Here is a 7789-nt window from a genome sequence, read left to right as displayed (position 1 = left end):
ACTGGAAGCTACGTATCGTAAGGGAGTCCCTGTGTTGTGGTACAAGCTCTTCCGTAACAGTCCACGTTAGACTCACTGCTGGTGAAGTACAAGTTCTTCTATAAACACTATTCCGGTCGCTATACACTCTCGTAGCCGGTGATGTGAACTGACGGATGCCAACTAGGATAGTGATTGAGCTAGTGACTGTGCGGCTGCGCTAGTGACTGAGAGTGACAGTATGTTAGAAATCGCTGCGCAGCACTAGGACGAGAAAGAGCACTCCGTCTTCAGGCCACAAGTGGCCCATCGGAACCATCCGACCGCCGTATCATCCTCAGCTGAGGATGCGGATAGGAGGGGCGTGTGGTCAGCACACTGCTCTCCCGGTCGTTACGATGGTTTTCTTTGACCGGAGCCGCTACTATTCGGTCGAGTAGCTCCTCAGTTGGTATCACGAGGCTGAGTGCACCCCGAAAAATGGCAACAGCGCATGGCGGCCCGGATGGTCACCCATCCAAGTACCGGCCACGCCCGACTGCGCATAACGTCGGTGATTTGACGGGAACCGGTGTATCCACTGAGAGGGTGAGAAACAGGCACAACCTTAATCTTATTTTTGTCAGAACCTGTTGTAGGTTTTGGAAACATAGCGTTAACTGCCGTGTGCACAAGCCTGTTTTTCCTGGGAGCGGGCAAAATTGATGTTTTTGTGCCGTTGCAAACAAACTGGTTGGACTTGGCCTTTTTTCCCACACGTGTAACACATTGCGTTACATGATGGGCATTCCTGTCTTTTGTGGCGAGCAAAACATCCAGGACAAGACTTCACTAAGTTCACAGGTCTGTTTACCTGTCTACAAGGCTGTCCGCGCGGCTGTGTACGCGCTCGTTGTTGTGACTGCTCGGGCCGGTCGCTAGCAAGGGGCGACTCGACTCGACAAATCCGGGCCTGGTCATACTTTCCGGCAGCTGTGGCACCCGAATCATATTGCTCTAAGACTTGAAATACTAGGGGAAGTGATGAATCAGATTACTTTAACATCTGTTCCCGTATTCTGCTATCTGGGACACTGATTGTTATTGCGAACCTAATCATTAAATTACTGTGAAAATTGTCACAACTACACTGAAATATACCCTTCCTAGTCATGCCCTTTAATTCTGTGTACCACTGACGGTATGTCCGTTCGGGATTTTTCTGCAAGCGAAAAAATTGATATCTGGCTGCAGCTACTTGAACTTTCTGGTCGTAATATTGAGTTAATGCAGCCATTACTTGTTGATAGATGAGTTCGTAGGGAGACGACGTTGGGAACATTTTTTGTATTAACCCGACAATGGGGACTCCGCAATAGAAAGAAAGTATTGTAGTTTTACAGTGCCTTGAACACGTTGAACTTGTCGATGTGCTTGGAACTGAATCAGGTATTCGAGCCACTCCTCTTCCGTGTCTTTAAACTGCCGGAACGGTCGTATGGTGGTCGCCGGCACATGCTGGGCTGATAGGTTGGTCTGTTGTGCGCCAAACGCAGCTTGTGCAGCCAGGAGTTGTTGTACCGTCGTCAGCAAGGTAGCAATTTGTTGGAAATTTGAAAGTTTGTGGTAAGTTCCTACGAGACGAAACTGCTGAGGTCCAATCTAACTTAAACTATCTTATGCTAAGGACAACACACACACCTATGCCCGAAGGAGGACTCGAACCTCCGACGGGGGAAGCCGCGCGAACCGTAGCAAGGCGCCTCAGACCACGCGGCTAGCAATTTGTTGGTTCTGAAACTGAAAAACTTGCGTTAGATCGTTCATATTGGCCGTCTGCGGCTGTGGCGCGAGTGCAGGGGGTGGAACGGGTGGGGTAGCCATGGTTTACACAAATACATTATAGCAAAAAAGCAACGCGCCGCGAATACCCTCTCAACCGCAAGTATTTACATCACCGCCGTTGACCGGAGGGTTGTCTCAGACAGTCTCTCAGTCACTAGCGTACTCGCTCAGTCACTAGCTGAGTCACTGACGCACCAACTCGGACTCCAGCTTGGCGTATGTCATTCATCGTATAACGACACTTGTACTTCAGAAGCAGTGAGGCTAAGGTGGACTATTAAGGAAGAGCTTGTACCACAACACATGAACTGCCTTAAAGATAAGTAGCATCCTGTTCATGTAAATAAAGAACCGTGTTAATACACGTGTGCAGTTGTCTTGTAGAAAGAAGATACTGACCACCAAACAACCTCCTCTCCCTTGATCCTTACGGTACAAGACTCTACAGTGGCGATAAGGACACTACACACCCCATATCCTAAGGGCTCCAAAATGATTTAGTCGGGTAGTAATTCAGCACTGTATGTGGTAAACGGTATAAGTGGCAGGATAGCTCATATTCACGTTTTGCTTTCAAACCGTTCTGTATACTAGTGCTAATGCTGGAGGAAAAAATACAAGTGTTTGGTCATTATTACACTACTGGCCATTAAAATTGCTACACCAAGAAGAAATTCAGATTCATTGGACATTTTCACGCAATTTGGGTCCATAGAACCTTAGAAATCAGTACCCAGAACAACCACCTCTGGCCGTAATAATGGCCTTGATACGCCTGGGCATTGAGTCAAACAGAGCTTGGATGGCGTGTACAGGTTCAGCTGTCCATGCAGCTTCAACCCGATACCACAGTTCATCAAGAGTAGTGACTGGCGCACTGTGGCGAGCCAGTTGCTCGGCCACCGTTGGCCAGACGTTTTCAATTGGTGAGAGATCTGGAGAATGTGCTGACCAGGGCAGCAGTCGAACATTTTCTGTATCCAGAAAGGCCCGTACAGGACCTGCAACATGCGGTCGTGCGTCATCCTGCTGAAATGTAGGGTTTCGCAGGGAGCGAATAAAGGGTAGAGCCACGGGTCGTAACACATCTGAAATGTAACGTCCACTGTTCAAAGTGCCGTCAGTGCGAACAAGGGTGACCGGGACGTGTAACCAGTGGCACCCCATACCATCACGCCTGGTGATACGCCAGTATGGCGATGACGAATACACGCTTCCAATGTGCATTCACCACGATGTCGCCAAGCACGGATGCGACCATCATGATGCTGTAAACAGAACCTGGATTCATCCGATAAAATGACGTTTTGCCATTCTTGCACCCAGGTTCGTCGTTGAGTACACCATCGCAGGCGCTCCTGTCTGTGATGCAGCGTCAGGGGTAACCTCAGCCATGGTCTCCGAGCTGATAGTCCATGCTGTTGCAGACGCCGCCGAACTGTTCGTGCAGATGATTTTTGTCTTGGAAACGACCCCATCTGCTGACTCAGGGATCGAGACGTGGTTGCACGATCCGTTACAGCCATGCGGATAAGATGCCTGTCATCTCGACTGCTATTGATACGAGGCCGTTGGGATCCAGCACGGCGTTCCGTATTACCCCCCTGAACCCACCGATTCCATATTCTGCTAACAGTCATTAGATCTCGACCAACGCGAGCAGCAATTTTGCGATTCGATAAACCGCAATCGCGATAGGCTACAACCCGACCTTTATGAAAGTCGGAAACGTGATGGTACGCATTTCTCCTCCTTACACGAGGCATCACAACAACGTTTCACCAGGCAACGCCGGTCAACTGCAGTTTGTGTATGAGAAATCGGTTGGAAACTTTCCTCATGTGAGCACTTTGTAGGTGTCGCCAACGGCGCCAATCTTGTGTGAATGGTCTTCTTCCTGTGGGTTAAATTTCGCTTCTGTGGAACGTCATATTCGTGGTGTAGCAATGTTAATGGCCAGTAGTGTATTTAGTTCTCTGGCTTGTCCAAAGACGGCACCCGAAATATTTCCGTGATACTTTCCATGGAGACTGACATAAGGGCCATCTGCAGGGACTGTTATTGTAGTGGCCTTAATACATTGTGTTCTCTGTGCTTTACACATGAACATATACAGTCATGTGCTTCAGTTCGTTAGTTTATTACATTATCATATTAACATGGAGCTAAATACAAAATATAATATTGTTAGGAAGACAGTGGCTACTAGAAAAGTTTTGAGAGGTCATTTGAACGGCTTACATTACATCAACAGGGAAAATAAACCAGCAAAAATTGCAGTACGACAGATATCCATAGTCTTTATAACCTCAAAATATGTTTTGTGAACCATATTTCTTCATGTAATTATTGCAAATTAGACTTGAAAATCTTGTAATATTGAAAAATGCATAAGAATATTTTATTTTATATAAGACAGGTGATATTTCTAGACCTTTTGTTATGAGTGCACTAGCAGATCTGTACATCAGTACATCGAAATTCAAGCTGACCCAACTCTCTTCAATTAAAGTGAGGAATTCCAACAAAATTCTACTCTAGAATACCTTCAGTGGCATTAAGGAATGGAATGCTTATTCAGTCTTCAAGAAAGGTTATACAGTGCAAGATGTGACGCATCTAGAGAATCTTTCTCAGTGAAATCCGTCACCTCAGACGAGTGCCGGAAAAAGAAAAATCTTCTGTCTATGCTACCTTACATGGATGACAAATACTACATGTTTTGCAGAAACATTTGTCAGCGAGGCAATCGAATTAAACAGAGTAAGGGAGTTAAATTTCGAAAGAATTAACTTTTCCTTTTTCCACATCTGTTATTTTAAAAGTTTTCGCCGGCCGCTGTGGTCGAGCGGTTCTGGACGCTTCAGTCCGGAACCGCGCTGCTGCTACGGTAGAATCCTACCTCGGGCATGGATGTGTGTATGTCCTTTGATTAGTTAAATTTAAGTAGTTCTAAGTCCAGTGGACTGATGCCTCAGATGTTAAGTCCCATAGTGCTTAGAGCCATTTGAACTATTTAAAAGTTTTCCTTTTCAGTACTACACAGAACAATTATTAATGGCAAACAATGGCTACAAAACATTTGAGGTTTCTTTTCATTTGCTGAAAAAATAGCAGTTAGAACTTGTACCATTTCCCACAAACACTCCTCAGTCATGTCTAACATTAAGAAGCCGGCCAAATGCGTGTAGGACCCGCACTCTGAGGGTGCCTTACAAACTCAGTTATGTACTCAGGTTTTCACGAGCGAGTTTACGAGTATAAAAATAAGTAACGTAACTGGCCGGATCTTTGACTGCACTGACTTAGAAGCTATAAAATAAATAAAATAAAATAAAATAAAATATAATAAAATATTAATTATTTTTATCTGTATGTTTGTCTCTCCTATGAGTCGTCAGGTTTTGATTATTCGGTATCAGACGCTTGACAATGGCTTTTTCGTAAATGTAATGTTATTCGTAGTTGACCGTGAAATAAAACTGAAATAATCGGACTTCGTAATTAAATCGTTACCAAAGACTGCTGCGGTAGGTGCGGACTCATAATCTAAATCTCAATATTTCAATAATTTGCCAGCCATGCCAAAACGTCGTACAGAGGTGATTGTCTACTAAACAAAAAAATTACACAGTTAGTTAAATCAGATATATTCAATGAATAAGCCTACAGTTCATAATCCTACTTACTTTTATAAATATAAATTCTTTACAGAATCGAGTGCCTAGTATGGTTGCAACTCGCAGTAATTTTCTATATCATGAAATATGGCGGTGTGCCAGACAATAAACTAAAATACGTGCTTCTCGCACCACTTCAACCAGAGCTCTTCCTTTTTTTTAATCAAACATACGAGTAACGTAAATGTACTTTTGTTTTATCAGCGACACAGCGCTGCAGTTGTGTGCCATAGGCTTTATTTATTTGTCACTGATTATTTATTTAATTAATATCTCGCGTTTCCGAGGAAACTCACGCTCGGCATGCAAATGTGCCTTTATATTGCCCCCTGAATTGCGAGGCGAAAGGACACACCTGCAGGCGAGCAATTCACCTAAAGGCACAAGAAAATCTAAGTTATCTACAACTATTTACTTGACTTACATTATACTGTATATTATATACAAAATTTGAATGACGCGCGTGCGCCGAAAAAGTTCTTATGTTGGCAAAACAGAGTGCGCGCATGCGCAGAAGCGTCTGTGTAACTACGGCACTGCCGTTATTTCGTAAATTTAGATCACGCGGCACAGTATTGCAGTTCATATTGTTCGTGTGCGCGCGCATTTCTTAGTCGTTGCACAAAGAAAATATTCCACCAAGATTACATATGAAGACTACATTCTATGACAGGTAACTTAGTTTTAAAATTACAATATTTGTTATAATACAATACAACTTTAGATTGTTGAATGTTCTTAGTTACATAGCATTGCAATGAAATGCTTCAACGAAAAATGTTCTGTTGTTTCAGGTGCGTTGACCTATACACATCGTGTCGTTATCACAGTTCATATTCATCTGCTGCACAGTACTGTTTCACAGGTTAGTGTCGTCGTGGTAAAGTTTTTTGATCACAGTAACATCGCTGTATAACAACGTGATTGATACATAAGCATGTCCATTTCCTATTTCCATTATAGTCGTTGTGATGCAGTTCGTTGTGACAAAAAGCATTGTTTATTACAGATCAGACGTGACCCGTCGAGTAATTAGTCCATATGCAGTTCGTTTTCGATATTCCGTGGAAGCTTGGTTGCAGAACCTCGGACGGCACATAGCTGGCGTCGATCCTTGGACAGTCCAGGTAAGAGTGTCCGTCACATTTCGAGAACATTTCATTCCCTGAAGTTCCAACCAAAATTCTTCCACCCGTCGTGTTGTTTTCTGGACAGGCACTTTGTGTCCATTTAATCCAGTTAACATCTTGAAGTTGGGTACTGTAGTAATGTCACTAGACGATGCACGAATTATTCACTTCACATTTTCAGTTTTTTGCTGAATATAGCTCACCTAAATGTTCGTTAATGTCCGTGAACAGAGGTTCACTATGCAATGTCTTTTTGGCACTCGTTTTGTTCAAATTTTTACATGATACATCAGTTAAAAAAAAAAAGTAATAATACATACACACGTCACATATTTTCTTAGCATAAACATAATACAGTTGCACATAAACATGTTTACATCATCATTACATAGCTATAGGTTATTACATTGTGTCACATTTGATTACATGAATTGCAGATATTTACGTCCTCTTTAACGGTTTTGCTGGGATTTTATCGATGTTTTTTGTGATTTCATCTGGAATTAAGATAGGTTAGACACAACATTCATTACATCAGTAGGCAAGACCAGGCGTTTTCACTACTCAATAAATATTCAAAATAGTTAGAGAGAGAAAATGTTGGATTCCTCGCGTTTTGTGCGTGTGTGTAGAGTGTCTGTGTGGCCTTGACTACTGATAGATGCTTTTCGTGTTGAGAGATGTGCGTCTAATCTATTTCTCAAAGTAAAAGATCGCTTCACAGATGACGTCTGTCAGTTCGTCAGGTGTCATACCAAGTCAGTGGTACCTACAGTCACAAATGTTCCGTGAAAAATTTATATATCATTCACTGCTACGTAATCATAAATTTTACTTTAATATTCAGTCTTCTCGGTGGTGCCGCGGCGTTGAAAGAAAAGTTCTTCTGTCTTCAACTGCGTCACTGGAACCGCTGAAATGAAAATTTCTATACTACTTATAATCTATGTTGTAATTTGTTTTAGTTCTTGCCACACAGCAGGTCGTTGAGATAACGGTACGTTATATGTCTTATGGTAGAAGATCTTGTGAGGCTTAACTTCAATCTTGTACACATACGTGTTGATAACACCTAATCGTTTGGTAAAAACTTGTAAATATTTGGATAACACTTCCTGTAGTTTTATACGTTCATGTACACTGAGAGCTGTAGCTTCACTTATCTTATGATCAAGC

The 7789-nt window shown here is 42.9% G+C and overlaps 1 long non-coding RNA gene across 1 annotated transcript; it reads left to right on the top strand.

The window, feature by feature from the left end:
* The first annotated feature begins 6027 nt into the window (after window positions 1–6027).
* On the top strand, window positions 6028–6614 carry LOC126480736 (uncharacterized). The gene is made up of 3 exons (XR_007587461.1): window positions 6028–6156; window positions 6278–6348; window positions 6493–6614. It is a non-coding gene; the product is annotated as an uncharacterized LOC126480736 (long non-coding RNA).
* Window positions 6615–7789: the final 1175 nt, after the last annotated feature.

This window comes from Schistocerca serialis, chromosome 5 (assembly GCF_023864345.2).
Source record: "Schistocerca serialis cubense isolate TAMUIC-IGC-003099 chromosome 5, iqSchSeri2.2, whole genome shotgun sequence".
Lineage (NCBI taxonomy): Eukaryota > Metazoa > Arthropoda > Insecta > Orthoptera > Acrididae > Schistocerca > Schistocerca serialis.
Note: the sequence above shows the minus strand (reverse complement) of the source record. Positions and strands in the feature narration are given on the sequence as shown.